At 34.9% G+C, this 18,709-nt stretch overlaps 1 protein-coding gene across 2 annotated transcripts in view; it reads right to left on the minus strand.

Annotated features, from left to right (window-relative positions):
* LOC145259174 (NADH-cytochrome b5 reductase-like) overlaps positions 1 to 18,709 on the minus strand; it is a 220,054-nt gene that overhangs the window by 111,807 nt on the left and 89,538 nt on the right. The window lies entirely within an intron of this gene.

Below are 18,709 nucleotides of genomic sequence, written 5' to 3' on the forward strand. Positions count from 1 at the left end.
CATATAATGAAAAAAATAACAATGGTTCTTATAATGAAGATGTCGTATCCATGAACGAATGCAATAATATGATGCAAAATAGTATCTCCTAATCACACTCTCATATATAATCAATTTTAGGAGCGTACTCACAAATTGAAAGCCAGTACGGCATGTACCTTTTTCTTTTTATTTTCTCGTTTAAAGACCTTTTAGAATTTTTTCTCCTTCCATTTGCAAGTAAACCATAGCCACGCAGATGGATTTCAGAAGCATGCCGCGTCGCATGTCCGGTGTATTCTAGCCAAGTTTTCTTTGTAGGAGTTTCCAAAATCCCTTGTCACGTAAAATAAGGTCTTTTTTAAAATAATTACACTCCTTCAAAATACGTGCAAAACGTAGCAACGTAGATAGTTTTCAGAAGCATGCCTCGTCACATGCCCGGGGTATTCTTGCCGGGTTTTCTTCTTTGAAGGAGGCTGCAAAATTCTTTGTCTACACTGGGCAATGAACACGCATCCACTCCCCACGCCTCTGGAACCAAAAACGAGACCGAAATTCGCGCTGGGCTCGTGATGTCATCGAGGAGCTTGCATTTCTCTTTTCTTCAAATTAAAGGAAGTTTCGTACAAACCCAAAATGTACGAAACTAAGAATCATAAAGGATACGAAATACAAAAAATCAAATACAAGAACCAGATAAAAAATAATAAATGTAAACAGGCGGGGGGGGAGATACATTATTATTGGTGCAAAAAAAATTCCAACAATTCCAATTCCATGATATAAATAAATATGCAAAAATAGAAAAAAAAGTGGCATTTTAAAACAAATATTTGGAACAATTAAAAACCCGTTGTTGAAAAATCCATTTTCTTAATTAAACCAGTGAAATATAATAATTCAAGTCCACAAATATTTTTTATTTGAATATTTATTAAAATAACCTTTATCAGTTTAAATTTTAAATAATCAATTCAGAAATAAACAGATTGAAGAAAGTAAATTATATTTGAACAAGCCTTGAGAAACAGTTAAAAATTAGAATTAATAATAAATTCCTTGGAATTTCTAATTGATATTTTTTTAAATGAAGAATTATATTTCACTCTAATATTTTGCCCCCCATAAACATACACAGACGTAATGAACGGCTATATCCTGATCAAGTGTTTATATATAGGATAGTGATTTAAAGGTTCTGAGGGTTTCTTGAAGCATGAAAAACGATGTTATTTTTTGTATTTAATATTTTTATATTATATTATTATTAAATACAAAAAGTAACATCGTTTTTCATGCTTCAAGAAACCCTCATAACCTTTAAATCACTATCCTATCTATCTATCTATCTATCTATATATATATATATATATATATATATATAGTTGATTTTAATTACGAATATTATTTTACTTGAAGATTCCTAATGATTTAATAAAAATGATGTACAAAAATTATTTATGCAGTCTACTTTCAATAAACCCCCCCCCCGTTCCTCAAATTATCTTCTAATGTTATCTCCCTTTCACTCTTTCATTCTCTCTGTTTCACTTTTTACCCCCCTCCCTCTCTCTTTGATTTCTCTCTTTCTCTCTCTGGATTTCCTCCCCCTTTCTCCTTATTTCCTCTTTCTTTCATTTAATGTTTTTCTCCAAAAGTTGACATTATTACATAGAATTCATATTGTGGCAAAACAGTAAAATAAAAGACATAATTAAATAAATAAAGAATATGAGGGGAGAAAAAAATGAGAGAAACAGAATTTACGGGCAACGTCGTAAGCAAAATATGGCAAGCAACATTCCCGCTATGATTTATGAATGTGCCGACGTTGTGGTAAAACTTTAATTAAAAAAAGTTATCTTTTCCTTTTCTCCTATAAGGGTCAGATAGATAGACGACTTTGTTAATTGTTAATTAACACAATAAAAATCCTGCAGTGTTGGCTTTTCTTTATATTTCTTTATAAATTATTTGTATATTCAAAAGTAATAATAATTATTAGAATAAAAGAATAAGATAATACATACATTATAAAAATTGTAACTCATTTATATTAATATAGATATTAAAGTACTGTGTTTTTACGAGAAAAACATTGAAAACTAAAACGTCAATGTTGAAAAAGTTGCTATGGTAACTGTTGTGGTTCTGGTTAGGGGTCACAATATTAAGGTGAAAGAGTTCTGGTGTTCACTACGAGCGGTTAACCTGCGAGCGTGCCCTCTGCTCAATGGCAGAAATGTCTGGCTTACATAGGGCCAGACGAAATCATATTATCATGAACATAAGGGTGTTAACTATCCCAGAACACCCCCTCCTCCGAAGATTTATTTCCCCAAAATATAATTTTTCTTTCTCGGGTTGACCTTCAAGGGGTTCGTCAGTTTCCTTTTTCTGCTGGAATGACGAATGTCAATACTAGTTTGAGGGGGTTCCAGGTATAATGCGTCATACAGTAGGTCCAATATCTCTTCTGGTAGAGTTTCATTTAACTCGTTCAAAGTGCGTTTGCGTATCTGCTTCAAGTGTTTCTTATGCATGGAATCTGGTCTTGTTCTTCATTGTTCCTTGCACCCAGAATTCTTTGTGCATCTGGAAGAATATTTTTTGTCGTAATTCTTCTTGGGAATAGTTGTCGCTGCGGGTTTTACCTATTTTGGTAATAATTTGTCAAAGACTGACTATATTTTTTAACGAATATCACTTCCACTGGAGACATTGAGGATGGTATATTTTCATTACGCGTTATGCAGTACACGTGAAGAAATTGTTGCAACATTTTTCGGATGGCATATCCTTTGCCTTCTTCAAAGCCCTCTTCAAGGTGTCCTCGGGTTGTAAGTCGGAGTTGTGATGTGGTCCAATCGGAAGTCCTCCATGAACTCTTTAAAGTTCCCGAATATAAACTGAATGCCGTTATCTGATACTAAACAGTCGACCGCTCTGAATTGTGCGAATAATTCATGGGGAGCTTTTATAGTGAAGTCATTAGTTGGGCTTTTGCACCTAAAGACTTCAGGCCACTTAGAGAAGCTGTCCGTTACTATGAGGTAGTACTGTCCATCAAGTGGTCCCGCATAGTTCATGTGTATCCATGATCATGAGTAGTCAGCTTTGGGCCATGGGCTAAATTGAATTAATGGCGCTTTAGCAGCTAGTGCATCTCCTCTGCATGCTTTCACCATTTCTTCTTGTCCATGTTTTTCCAGTACATGTATGAACGCATTAAACTTTTCATTCTGGAAGCGCCAAGATGTCCTAAAAACATCCTGAAAAAATAAATAGACTCACCAAACAACACTGTGACTGAGAAATGATAAACAGAAAATACGCGACTTTATGGAGAAGATATTCATGAAGAAGAAAAAATCACGTGCATGTGGTATTAACAGAAAAAATGTTCAGTTTTCCACAGAGAACAAAAGACAATTGAGAATTTATTTTTTAACTTGAGAAGAAAAAACCAAAGCATTTTGTCATCCACAAGAATTCAGTATAATAAAACGAATTGAAATCTTTCCGTAGCAAAAAATCCAGTCTATATTTATTTGCGTTGTTGTTCTGAATTCTCGTAATGGAATGAATGCGGTTTCAAACCTTTGCAGAGCTGATATACATTTTTCCCCCCGTTTTCTCGTTGTTTTATCGAGAAAACGAAATCATGCAGCCTATTGACAGAGAAATTTTTGGTCACAGTAAAAAAGTTTTTTTAATTTTTTTTTTTAAAGATATAGTAAACCGAATATGGCTTCTTGCAAAGAGGAAAAATTACGATATTTGCAAAATGGGTCAAGGAAAAAAAACTAATTTCCTTTTTTTTTTTTCTGTGTGGTTAAAACAAAAACTTTTCCCTTTTAACAAACAGTCTAAAAATAAAGGCTTTTGTTTAAAGAAAAATAATTCTGGATCAATAAAAATGTTAGAAATGAATTAGGCCAATTCTTTTTAGCAATTAGAAAACGTATTTTTTTTCTACTCACAGGGTTTTGAAAAATAAACTTTTCCCGGGGTGAGGTAGTTTTCTTCTTTTTTTTTTTGCCGTTGAAAACACTTTGTGGAACCACTATTTACTTTTTCAGAGAAGGTAGAAAAATACGAGTTTGTTAACCAGAAACTGGTTGCTTATCCAAAGAAGATTCTTGTGGTTTCTTTTTTTGAATCCATACATCGCCAATGTTGTGGTCCTGGTTATGAGTCACAATATTAAGGTGAAAGAGTCCTGGTGTTCACTACGAGCTGTTAAACTGCGAGCATGCTCTCTGTTCGATGGCAGAAATGTCTGGCTTACATAGGGCCAGAACAGTAACCAACAGCCAATCAGAAGAAACCATCTCTCATATTCTGAGAAATTTTGAACACCAGTAATTTTATTACAATTTTTGTTTTAATGAACGAAAATTGAAAATTTTTATATCAAAATATAGCTGAGAAGGTTACCTATGAACTGTAAAATTGTTTTAAATTTGGTCACAAAATGAGTGAGCAGTGAAGCTTTAAAGCAGTTCTAAATGAGTAAAACTAACACTTTACCATATATTCAAACACGGTATATATACTAGCTGTACCCGGCCACGCGTTGCTGTGGCTCAGTTTGTTAAAATGGAACACATGTGAAAGTAGAGAAAAGTTTGATTCTTTTTTTCAAGAGAATGTACAAATTATTTTTTTTTTTAACAGATGTTAAGAAAATAAACAGAAAAATACTTCCATCATTAATTATGCAAAAAAAAAAAATAAAATGTTGATTTAGTGTTTCAATATGCTTATAAATTACGATAAAACTTGCTGAGTATGCACGGTTTTACGGTTGTTGTAAAAATGGAACGGAAACTTAAATTTCGCTTCGTTTTAATCTTTCTTAATTTTTTAATTGTGCCCCCCCCAAACGAATATAATCAAAACAGTAACATTCAACAATTGTACTTTATGTATATAAAACACAAAATATTTATTAAAAAAAAAAAATTTTTTTTTTAAAGTTAATAACGAAAGGGAAATAATTCCATTTTTAAACGAAAAAGTCAGTTTACCTAACTTACTGTATTAATGCTATTTTTTTTAAGCAAGAAAAAAACAAAGGTAAATATCCAGATAAGCTACTACAGAACACCGACCACTCTAATTTGTTTTTTTATAGGTAATTGAGGTCGCTGACAACGAATCTGATAATCAAACTTGGGGCAAATTTACCGTTTGCATGGTATTTACCCCTGAACCCACGAACTTCTTTCCACCATTTTGCAGCTTCCGTTTATGCTACGCGTATGCACACTGTAGCATAAACGACGGCTTCATCAAGCAAACTACGTTGGGGGGAGGGGATTTTTTTTTCCAGGACATAGAATTTTCTAATTTTCAAAAATACATTATAGCGCTTTTTGGGTGGAAAATTTAAAATTAGCTGAAAAAGAAATAAAATAAGAAAAGGAAAGCACACCAAGTTGGAGTAGGGGGGGTAATTTATCTGTTTTTTGTTTGTTTTTTTTTTACCTGGAACATCGAATTTTCAAATTTTCCGTAAGTAACGCACCGACATTTACCAATTAGAACACCATTTAACATTTTCCGAAGATTTTACTTTGTACATTGGGGGCGCGAGCGGGGGGGGGGGGGCGGATGTGATGTTGGCGCGCGCGCCCCAACATCACCCCCCCAAACAAATTAGAGTGGTCGGTGTTCTGTAGTAGCGTATCTGGATATTTACCCAAAAAAATATGTAGGTTTGGCTATAAATTCCTAAACTCATTTCACCCTAAATAATTTAGGTGACTGAAATAGGAATCTAATTGAATCTTTAATTTCCTGAATAGTATGCGAGAATTACGGACTTTAGGGGCTTTTTTCGTAATGTTACTGTAAAAATTATTCTTTAAATCTCGAACCCTTTATCACATAAAAGGAACTAATTTCCCTAATCACCGATACGTTACTATGTCAATAATATATAAACAATTTCAGAAGTTGTTTTTGAAAACAACTTAAAAAAAACAAAAAAACTTCTTTTTATATTGCTTTTAATTAAAATAAAAAAGGTTTTCGTAGGTTACAATTATGAAAAGTTCTATTCATATTTAAATGTCTTATATGTTCCGTGTTTTTTTTTTACACAATGAATACCTTTTTTAATGAAGGTGCTAGTGCAGAGAGTGATCCGCGCTATTTTTTAAATCGTATTTCCAAGTTTAATTAAAGTTTTATGATATGTTTTTTATTCAATTGTAAGGTTGAAGTATAGAATATGTACAAAACACTCTCCCCTCCCCACGCGTAATATCTTGCAATTTATTATTTCTCTATTTCAAATTTAAATTTATTAATTATAAAACCTTCGGTACTTATGTATTTTGTTACCGTGCTAAGAAAAAGGTGCTTAAGATATCGTGGAACGTTCTGTTTAAAATTAAAAAATGTTGTTTAAAAATAAAGAAGTAAAAAATGAGAGAAGAAAGATTCGTGAAAAAAAGATCGTGAAACGTTTTAAAATAAATAAGTAAAAAGTTGGGCTTCTTTAAGTTGTTTTCAAAAACAACTTCTGAAATACCTATATTATTGACATAGTAACGTACCGGTGATTAGGGAAATTAGTTCCTTTATGTGATAAAAGGTTCGAGATTATTTTTCCACCTAAACTCCAGTCTTGCCAAGGTATTTTTTGTTTAAACAAAATAAAACATTTTCACTAAGAGTTAAGTAAAAATAATTAGTTCATTATATTCTGCGATCATTATTTGAAAAATACTGCAATTTTCATTAAAATTCGTTAATTTCCTGATTTTTGGTGAATTTTTAAGTAAAGGGAGGAGTCAAAATGTGTATACACTTTGAGCGTCGGCATTCATTTTGCGACCACGTGTGGTTAATTTAAATTAAAGTTCAATCACATGGTTACATTATCAATAATCATGTAATTAAACCCATTGAAAATTTACCGATATTGTAAACACATTCTGTTTACATTAAGCCTGTAGTGTTTTTTTAGTGATGCAATGTTGTCAACTGAGATTTAAAAAAAAAAACCGCGAGATCAGGAGAAAGAAATGTCCAGAAAATCGCTAGATTTTTAACTTATCGTCTGAAATTTTCAAAAATCGCTAATTCCCCCCCCCCAAAAAAAACTCCATAATGTTCCGTGTCTTCTCACCCCCCCCCCCCAACAAATTAGAGTGGTCGGTGTTCTGTAGTAGCGTATCTGGATATATCTGGAATCCCCCCCACCTAAAATGTACTTGGAAAAATCGATTTTATAATGAGATTTAAGAATGGCTAGTCGAAAAAAGGTGAAAAACAAAACAAATAATCAATAAATAATTGTTACCAAAGGCAATAAATGCTACTTTTTTTTACTTACATTGAATATTGTCAAGCGCTTTTCTTTATTTTTTAATAATCTAATGCGGGTGTGTGGGTGCCAAATACCTCCAGATTTTCTGGAATTTCCCGCTAGATTGTAAACGAAATCTCCAGATATAGCAGGAAAACCGCTAAATTGTAACACTGGTCACGTGACAGGAAGCGGTAATAAATAATTGTCCCTAAATAAAAAAAAAATGGCCTCTCGGTACAAAGAAATCCAGCTATTTATCATAGAAAAATTAAGTATAATGTTATAATTAAAAAGAAATATATAAAAACACACATGGATATAGTAAACATATTATACCAAAACATGGAAGCCATCCGTCCAGTGGTTTTTTAGACAATTAACTCCGAACGAACCAACATTTACATATATATATATATAAACTTTAAAAACAGAAAAAGGTTTTCTTTTACAAGAGAAACAAAGAAATCTGCATTTTTTCTCATTCTTCTGTCATCAGCATGGAAAAGTGTTTTCTTATTAAATCTAAATTTTCCTAGCAATAATTTATTTCTAATTATATTTTTATAAAAGAAAAACAATTATCGATTTGCAGCTCTTTTTATTTTGACGTCAAATAAAGTAAAGTAAGTGTAATTCCGCTTTGTGACGAACGATAATTTAGTTTGCCCGATTAATTGTTTATGACAAAAAGTAGCCAACATTATTAACAACATTTTTTATAACAAATGAGGATTAAGAGGTTTAAAACTGAGATTTATGATCAGTGCTGCTTCTATACATTAAACATTGCCTCATTTAAACATGACAGATTGAGTACAAATAAACAGCAGTAAATATTGTATCTCGTTTTGCTGGAAGATATTACGTTTATAATTATCTTATATAAAAGGTAGTTATCTGTGTGTATGTTGGTATCTTCTTGATAGGCGTTGCCCCGGATGAATAATATCTTAAATTTAATAAAATATTCATTCTTTGATCCTAAACTGGTGCATATTTTGTCAGGGGGTTATTTTTCAACCATTAATTAAAGTATGTTTTTTTCATGAAATTAACCCCATTACACTGACTCATTTCTCAAGCTGTCTGTATGTATGTGAGTGTGTGTGCATATCCAAATAGAAGAATAGGCTAGATAGAGAGAGAGAAAGATAGAGGGAAGTAAAGAGATAGAAGTTTTACTGGAAATATTTCATACTTTTGCCTTATAAAAGAATATATATATATATATATATATATATATATATATATATATATATATATATATATATATATAGTTTATTATTATTATTATTATTCAATTTTCACCCCAAACAAGATACAGTGCCATTTTGAAGTAGGGGACATAAGTGGTAAGGACATTATGAAGGGAGTTGAGCAGCAAGATGTCTGTTTACATTGCACTTGAACTTCTGCATGTCAGTACAGTTGGGAAAGCAAAATCCCTGAAGAGAGTTCCAAAGTCTAGCAGTTCTGGGGAAGAAACTATTGGAGCAGAAGACTTTCTTACACCTTGCTTGTTGGGTTTGATGGAGGTATTTACGTCGAGGGGTTACCAGAGCTTGTAGTTCGTCAGAGCATTCACTATTAAAATATTCGTAGAACAAGCAGAGGGATGCAACATTTCATTGATGGGACAGAGGCTGAAGCTTAGATGACAATTCAGGACCTATCAGGTTGACAATTCTCTTTTGAAGCATATCCAGGGGGGAGAGACTAGTAGCAGCTGCACCAGCCCAAATGTAACAACAGTACTCCATACATAGGCGAATGGTGGCCTTATACAGATACAGGATACTTTCAGGCGTAAGTAGCTTTCTAGAACGGTAGAGAGAGCCCGCCTTCTTTGCAGCAGCCTTAGCAATGCTCTCAATGTCTTTGTTCCAACTCATGTTTCCTGTGAACGTTAGGCCGAGGAGTTTAAAAGAAATACTTTCAGGTAATGTGTTTTTGGCCATTGCTATTAGTGGTAGAGAAGGTTTCTTGTAATTATTGAAGGAAACAAACTTAGTCTTGGCAGCCATTTATGTCCACAGTTCTTTCTCTAGTGTTTCTGACATTTCCTTAGATATGTGTTCATTTGTTTTCCCCTCGTACCTGTTATAGAGCATGGTGTCATCAGCAAATATACTTATCTCAGAGACAATTTTATCAGGGAGATCATTTATGAATATCAGAAATAATAAAGGTCCAAGGATAGACCTCCCAAGGTACTCCCGCATTTATATCATATTGTTTGGATGTACGACCATCGAGGACAACCTATATTCTTCTCTTACTTAAGAAGGATTTAATTACATTATGTATTCTGCCAGTGACACCATATGATATGATTTTCCTGAAAAGACCATCGTGCCATACCCTGTCAAAAGCCTTAGATATATCTAGGGCTACCGCTCTACCCTCCCCTGCTTTGTTCAGTGAATGGTATATACGTTCAGAGACTACAGTTCGGATATCTGCTGTGGAACAGGCTTTCCTAAATCCATATTATTGGTTGGTCAGAAGTTTGATGGACTAGAGCTTGATTAATTATGGTCTCAAATATTTTGGCAATAAGCAGAAGGAGGCTAATGGGGCGATAATTTAATGGGTCAGTTCTTTCACCAGAATTTTTGAAAACTGGTACCACAGAAGCAGTTTTCCAGCAGTCAGGAAAGCAAGATTCGTTAAGGCATTTATTATAAAGTTTGGAGAGAACTGGAGCAACCTCGGCAGAGTATTTTTTTAATAGTACAGCTGGGATGAGATCGGGTCCACATGCTTTCAATGTGTCTAGGTTTTTTTATGATACCCTGCACCTGAGAAGGGGTGATTTTCATATCGTCTAGTGTGGCGTCTTTCCGCAAAGGAAAGTCAGGGAGGGAGTGGTTTGCTGGGTCCAATGTGGAGTTTGAGGTAAACCGACTGGCAAGCAAGATAGCTTTCTTGGTTGCTATGCAAACAATTTCATGATTGTTTGATAGTGGGGGAATCGTAGATTACCCATTGTTTACTATACTGTTGTAGATTTTCTAAAAATCGTGGGTTCCTAATTTCTGTGCTTCAATGCATTTACTTGTGGCGTCAGTATATTCTCTCTTAGCTGTCGCTATTTCTCCCTTACAATTACTTCTAGCTTCTATAAATTTCTGTCTGTTTGAACTGGACATGTCGATTAAATTTGCGGTATGCATGCTGCCTTTGAGCAATAGCAGTTGTGTAAGTAGAAGTAAACCATTGGGGAGAGTGGGGCTTGCTATAGAATTTCCGCATGAAAACATGTGCTTCAATTACAGTTTTGAACCATTCAGTGGTCTAATTTGCACACTGTTCAGCAAGAAGAGAAAAGATATATCCTCATAGTGTATCTCTGATGGCTTCCCAGTCAGCCTTTTTATAGTACCGCGTTGTTTTGAGCAGTGGCTCTTCAGTTTGGGGTCGAGAATTTAGGTCGATTTCAACCATTATCACAGTGTGATCAGCATTACCAAATGGGCTGTCGACATTTGTTACACAGTCATTGGGAACTGTGGTCAGAAACAGATCTAGAAGTGAGGCATGTTGATCTTGCTGGTCTGGGAAACGTGTGAGAAATGTAACCGTCTGTGATAGAGAATGAGATATAGAGTAGCTATGTGTTGTGCTACCAGCTGTGTCTGTGTAAGTAGAGAATACAAGCCAGTTACTGTGGTGGACATTGAAGTCACCAAATACATGTACTTGTGCTCTAGTATCGAAGTAGAGTGCTGTATCTATGCTGTCAGAGACTTTGTTTATTATTGTACAGTCCTGGGTTGAGGGAGAGTGGTAGAGAAAGTACAAGTAGCTAATGTTATGTTGCATGTTAAGCCTGAAGCACATAAAGGTCTGGTCGTCTGATTCTAGTTTTGTTTCTCTTGTCAAGGGGAGGGTGTTTCGAATATAGACTCCAAGTCCATGCATACGTCTTATGGCAGAGTGGGAGAAAACCAGGTATGTTACAGTGGTTAGAGAATGGAGGAGTGTAGGTTAGTTTCACTTAGTGTTAAGATATCCGGGGTCCCGTTTACTAGCAGAAATGATTCAACATCATCTAAATTAGTTTTAAGCCCACAAATATTCATAAATGCAAGCCTCAAGGGATGAGACAAGTTGATATTGTTTGAGATTGCACCTGGTTTAATTGTATTTTTTGCTTGAACTGTCATTTTATTTCATTTAAAAGTATCAGTTAGGGTGAGAGGTGCTGGACACATGTTGCGCAGAATACCAGACATGCAATACAAGTAGACCATCAGCTGATTCATCATCTATAGGATTGTGGCTTCAGGAAAACCTACCAGAGATGAATGCAGGGTCCCTTTCCATGCGCAACATGGCACTACAATCATCCCGATATTATACAACTGCTGATGTAGCAGCGGCTCTAAGCGCTACCAAAGAGTTAGGGCTCCTATACTATCAGTCAGAAACAGTAGCCAGGAACTATCAATCCGGTACCCTCAATCCAATTGCAATGGCACATATGGCACTTGAGCACCCTCACAGTGCCCAGTTTAAGGGGGTGGGATGTGGCGGGAGTGAGAAAATTGGCGTTCATTTCCCTAGTAAGGAACAAGGTCGACCATTGGCTGTTTCGGTCGTGTCCCTGTGATAACACCTTTGCACCTGGCTAATAGGCAAAGAAGGAGTATGAAAATCGGGTGATAGACAGAGCCTATCTACTCCTTAAGCAGTTTAGGTTTGAAAACCGGTGATTTAGGTTTAGCTTCAAAGTTCTCCTTCTCCTAGATGGATGACCTGGGAAGATCTACGGGTCCATCAGCACTGAGAGGATTTGTCTTGCGCCTGGGTCCTAAACCAGGTATTTCTGCGACCCCGCATGGGTAGTTAATGGGTTAGTTAGTAGTGGTTAAACATCTACTGAAAAGTTACACTCCTCAAAATGATTAAAAGGACATTATTATGCTTTCATTGTTACTGGAAGAGTGGGTAATAATTCGTGCAGTGGAAGCAACTAAATTTGCAAAAGGTTGGTTTGAGAAAGAGGAGTTAATATATGGTTAAGATTAAGCACGTGGTACAATGGGGAAAGGAGTGGCTGGTTACTTTTAATGCATCTAAAACTAAGCTTCTCTCTTTACATCATCAACGTTCTGATCTACATCAATTGAAATGAATGGCTCTCGTCTTAAGGAGGCTTCAAGTTTTGACAAGCTTCTGGGCTTGACCTTAAATGGAACTCGTACATCAAATCTGTTGACAAAGCTGCTGGAAAAATGGTGGGATAGAGAGTAAATATAAATGCAGTAGTGTGAGCTAAAGCAACCCGGAAGCACATATAGGGTAAGTTAGGATCTTCCCTGGAGATGTCCCTCCCACATGGAAAGCTATCTTTAATATAGGCACATATTCCATGCCCATGGCGATCTTGGGGGTCAGATTTAGAAGTTAAGTTAGAGTATCCTGTAATTGCAAACTCATCTAGGGAAATAGCCTGTCCAATGCCAGTTTCACTTAAAAATAAAAGGTCTGGTTTAGTCTCCTGTAATTGGGTTTCAACCTCTGGAAGGTTAGAACATAGACCCCTGATGTTGGAGAAGGAGACATGGTAGTAGGGGTCTACGTTGGAAGTTGGAGAACCGGATTTAATCGTGTATTTTTTCTTGAAACTTGTCATGATGAAATTTTGGAATTTGTGGACTAGGTCGACAGATTTACTTAGAGCAGGACAGAGAGGGGAAACTAAGAGAGAAAAAGAAACGAAGAATTTTTTTTTTTTTTGTACCACATGATAAGGTAAAGCCGTAACAATTACCCACTAGTATGGCATCGAGAGGCCCCACCAGAAGCTACTGCATGGTCCAGATTCCATTCACCAAATGGCAATACAGCAGCCCCAGTACTTTGCACCTGCTGATAGGACAGCCTCCTTAGTGGTTAATCCAAGGTTCGGGTCCCTGACTATCAGGCGGATAACGTCAGCCCAGACAAAACGTTTACCTCCAGCACCCTTACTAGTGACATGGCTACAAGGATAGACATAGAAACAGAAAATTTCCACCAACTCTGCCAACTGTTCGCGCAAAAATACTGCCAACCTAGAAAACAGCTTTTTCTTCTCCCTTTGTCAGAAAAATCACTCATTAAAAAATGAGGACTGAGGGACAAATAAGAAGAAGTGAGAGTAACAGGAGCTGCCGATAACGCATCCACAATGCGTTTTCTACTCTCTATATGTCGACAGGAGGATAAGAGATATATTTAATATAGATTCAAGTACCGACATATTTATGTTTTAGAGTAAAATATATATAAAATATATATAAAATATAAATTTATAAATAAAATATAATTAATTTTTTATAAAATAAAATATAATTTATTATTTATAAAATATAAAATATATTACATGGAAAAAGCTTCTTTTGTAGTGTGGCTAGACTAGCACCTTTCCTTAGCCGTGATTGAGACAAAAATTAGCCGATAGTCTTACCACTTGGCTACAGGGCGGGTGCGGTTGGCAAATGACAACTCAATGTTTCATATAAACAATGACAACACGAAAAAGCGTTCCATTTGGTAGTTGAATACTCTCTCTGACTGTTTACTATGTTTACGCAGACATAGCATTTATAGATACTTTATTCACTTTAATTCTTGTATTAATTGGGAGTGGTATGAAGGAAAGATGCTAAACTACGAGTCAAGTCATAGGTGGCTTTGTGGATTTGAATCTCTCGACCAGCAGTAATTATCGCTTTCTACACTGATGATATAAAATAATAGTGTTTGTCAGTATAAAAATAATTTTCAATATTTTTTTAACAATATATATATATATATATATATATATATATATAAATATATATATATATATATATATATATATATATATATAGAGAGAGAGAGAGAGAGAGAGAGATGAGGCATGAGGAATGCAAGTTAAATAGAATTTATATCATTAGATCAATAAGGAAGGAAGAGAAGAAAAAGGAAGAAACGCCTCTTTAGGCCATGGTAATTTGAAGCTGAATATATATATATATATATATATATATATATATATATATATATATATATATATATATATATATATATATATATACTTAGAATAAAATTATCTAACAATCAACTGGTATGGAAACCTGTGATTATAAGTTTTAAAAATATTACTGGCAGTAATATTCAATAAGTATTATCCCACCTAAATAAGAATTGCTCGATATACAAGTGTTATATCGTAGATTATTATGAATAACAAGTCATTACTGGGGTTGTACAGAAAGGGTTTATTTAGGTAAAAAGGTACACACATTTCTAAGCGTTCATTGACAGCTTAGTACTAAATTCTGTCTCCCACGTGAGGAGAGTTTGCTTGTCTTTTTATAGACGTAACAGTCCATTTATTTGAGGGGTGTTGGATCAGTCCATTATATCACCTTCCTCGCAAGCTAAATTCTTCCCTAGAATTTCGCTTCACCATTTTTTTCTTTTTTGACTTTGTCCAAAAAATTCAGTTCTTTTTCTTTTTCTTTCACTTCTTAAAATTTGCGTTTGCGAATTTTTGGATTTTGGAGAGTGACTTGTATTTTCAGTTACTGGTGCTTCCTTTTTTGGAGGCTCTATGTGAAAAATGTCATACAGTACTTCCATCGGTACTTCATTGTTTTTAACTATTTCAATATATCGGGGTCTGAGTTGGTTTATATGTTTTTGTGGGAAAATGTCTGACCTTTTATAATGTAGACCATTCTTCCAATTCTTTTTGAGATAATGCCTTCTTCCCAAAAACTCTTCCCTGCCCGATAATTGTTGAAAAAACCTTTATCCCCGTCCTTGTATATCTTGTATCGTCCATTATCTTTTACACTTTTTTTTACTTTTTTACTCGGAATTAACCGGTCGAACACAGAGCGCACTTTTCTGGCAAACATTATTTCCGCTGGGGATAAATTTGCATTTGTATTCGGATTAGGCGTTATCCTGTACACTGCTAAAAATTTCTGAAGACTTTTTTCTTCCGTGTCGATGTTATCGTTCTTTTTTAACGCTCGTTTAAACGTATCGACAAATCTTTCAGCTTGTCCGTTAGATCGAGGGCTATAAGTTGGTGTTGTGACATGGTCTATGGCTAGTGACTCACAGTAGATCTTAAATTCTTGACCTTTGAACATGGTGCCATTATCACTAACAATTGTTTTTGGTACGCCAAAACGCCCAAATACCTCGTCCAACGCCTTTATTGTGTTTGCCGCTGTAGGATGTTTGAATTTAAAAATTTCTGGCCATTTCGACATGCTATCTACTATTACCAGGTAATAATATCCTTTTAGAGGTCCTGCGTAATCTATATGGATCCGCGTCCATGGTATATCTGTTTTAGGCCAAGGTTGCGTCTTAATGGGCGGCGCTTTTGCTGCTAGTTGGCAACCCTTACATAATTTTATCATTTTTTTCTATGTCCTGATCCATTCCAGGCCAGTACGTATATGCTCTCATTAGTGCTTTCATTCTGGAGATTCCAGGATGTCCCATGTGGAATTCTTTTAAAATTCTCTTCTGTAATACCTGAGGTATTACCACTCTATCTGCGTACATTAGAGTTTCATCGCACTTTGAAAATGGAAAAACGGTTAATCCTTTCCTCTTCTTTTCTTTTTGTCCCACTTGTTTTTTTATCTTGTTAATGTATTCATCTGTTCTTGCTGCTTTCTTTATTTCCTCAAGTGTTACCGGAAGTTCCCTAACAGTATTTATTAATATATCTGTTAGTTCATTTTCTTCTTTTAGTGCAGCTATAACAGTTTCTTCAAGTAATTCAGTTTTATTTGGGATCAACCTGGACAAACCATCTGCGTGTGCAATTTTTCTGGATGCTAGGTGTTTCATTTTAAAATTGTAGTTTAACAGAATCATGCTCCATCTTTGTAACCTATTAGCTGTATGAGTAGGAACTCCTTTTTTGGAACCAAAAATCGATAACAAAGGTTTGTGGTCCGTTTCCAAGATAAAAAATCTTCCATGGATGAACCTATGAAATTTCCTCATGGCGTATACAATTGCCAGACCTTCTTTTTCTATCTGACTATAATTTTTTTCTGCAGGTAGCAAAACCCTTGAGGCATGAATAATTGGTTTAGTCGATCCATCTTTGAGTATGTGTAGTAGCACAGCACCTAAACTGTATTCGCTCGCATCTGCTGCTACAATTAATTCTTTTTTCGGATCGTAGTGAGCTAGTGCTAAATCCGGTAACAGACATTTTTTAATCTTTAGGAATGCTTCATCACATTCTTTTGTCCAGAGCCATTTTTTATTCTTTTTCAATAATTCGTTTAAAGGTGCTCTTAGTTCATGCATATTTGGGATATAAGAATTATAATAATTTGCTAGTCCCAAAAATGACTGTAGCTGCACTATATTTTCTGGTCTAGGCATGTTTTTGATTGCTTCAGTCCTATTAGGATTAGGTTTTCTACCATTTCGATCAATCACCTGTCCCAAATATTCAATTTTGTCCATCCCAAAATTACATTTTTCGAGAGCCACTTTCAATCCATAGTTTGATATTCTCTCGAATACTTTGCCAATGTGGATCTTATGCTCTTCCACATTTTTACTTCTTATAAGGATGTCATCTAGATAAGCCATAGCAAAATCCAAACCTGCTAGCATTGTATCCATAATTTGCTGGAACAAATTTGGGGCTACTTTTAAACCAAAAGGCAAACGTTTTAGTGAAAATAGTCCTTTATGGGTATTTAATGTCAGGTACTTAGCACAATCTTCCTGGACTTTTACTTGCCAATACGCTTCAGACAAATCAATTTTTGTAAAATTTTTTCCTCCGCTTAACTTCGAAAAAATTTCCTCTGGGGTAGGAAGCGGGTAGTTATGCTCCTTGAGACAATCATTTAGACCTGTCGAAAAGTCCGCGCATACCCTGATTTTATTATTTTTCTTCTTAACGTAAACCGTGGGTGAAGCCCATTCAGAGTAGTCCACTTTTTCTATTACTCCAATATCTTGAAGTCTCTTTAATTCTTTCTCTATAGTTTCTAATGCTGAATATGGAACCTTTCTTTTGGGTTTGAAAACTGGTTTAGCCTCGTCCTTTAGTTCAAATTTCACCTCCGTTTTCGTGCAGCAACCCAAACCTTCAGAGAATATCTCTTTAAAATCTTTTTTTAATTCGTCAATAAACTTTCCTGGTAATTTAGACTTTTCTAAACCCGCCAGACTTACTTTATTGCAAAATGAGCTTATGGGTTTTTCCCATAAATTAAAAAGAATCATTAAGTCTATACCGAACAAATTAGAATTTTTCCCCGGTACGACATATAACTTGGTTTTCACAGCATTCTCCTTTAGAGACACATTGGTAAAAAATTCACCCTTAAATTTTAGTTTATTTCCAGACACACTTCTGGCAATTTTTTTTTTGTATTTTGTAACTTTGGAAACCCAATTTTCTTCCAAGTTACTTCGTCAATTATACTTATGTCGCTTCCCGTATCTAGAAGACAGTTCACATTACAGCCATTAATTTTAATTTTAATATATTTTCTTTTATCACACCTAGACTCATTTTTAGAACCAATGGTCTTTATTTCTGCTTTTCGGTATTTTCCTTTCCTGCATACCGTTGATTTATGGCCTTTTTTATTACATTTGTTACATCTTTTGTATTTAAAGTAACATTCTTTAGTGAAGTGGTTTTTTTCCCCCACATGTCTTACAGGATTTTTCGTGTGCACATTTCATCACCTTTTCCATTTTTTTTTTCATATTTTTTTCTTCAAAATTTTTTCCTTCGATGCTTGTATTGTCCTGCTTTAAATTTAACAGTTTCTGACACTCTTCCGTAACTTTTTGTAACGTTATTTCTGTGTCTTGGTTCATAATGGATAATATCCTTGAACGAATATCCTTATCTTTAGAGGCTGTTAAACCTTTCACAAAGATTAGACTTTTAAACATATCCTCTTTGAGGTCTTTTAATTTAAAGGATTCACAATGAGCATTCACTTTCCCTGCATAAGTAATAAAATCTTCGTCCTCCTGCTTCGTGATATTTAAACATTTATAACGTGTATAGAATAGACTATCTCGTTCACTGAAAATGTTTGACAATATTTTTATTGTTTCACTAAAAGAAATCTCTTCAGGTTTCTTTGGCGGGATAAAATTCGTATACTTTGTATTTTCCTGAGATCCAAGTTTTTGAAGAAGAAGGATAATCTTCTCTTCGTCTGTCCAAGACTGACATCTCTTAGCAAAAATATTTTCGTATCTCCGAAAATATGCCGGAAAAGTTAACCCATTTGTCGGCTCGTATACAAATTCGGATAAAGAATTTGCTATTCCTTCAGGAGTGAAACGACAGTCTTTCTGCTGCGTTAAAATACTCTGTAGTATTTCGCTTTGCTTCAACTG

This window comes from Euprymna scolopes, chromosome 34 (assembly GCF_053919585.1).
Source record: "Euprymna scolopes isolate OS-2025 chromosome 34, ASM5391958v1, whole genome shotgun sequence".
Taxonomy (NCBI): Eukaryota; Metazoa; Mollusca; class Cephalopoda; order Sepiida; family Sepiolidae; genus Euprymna; species Euprymna scolopes.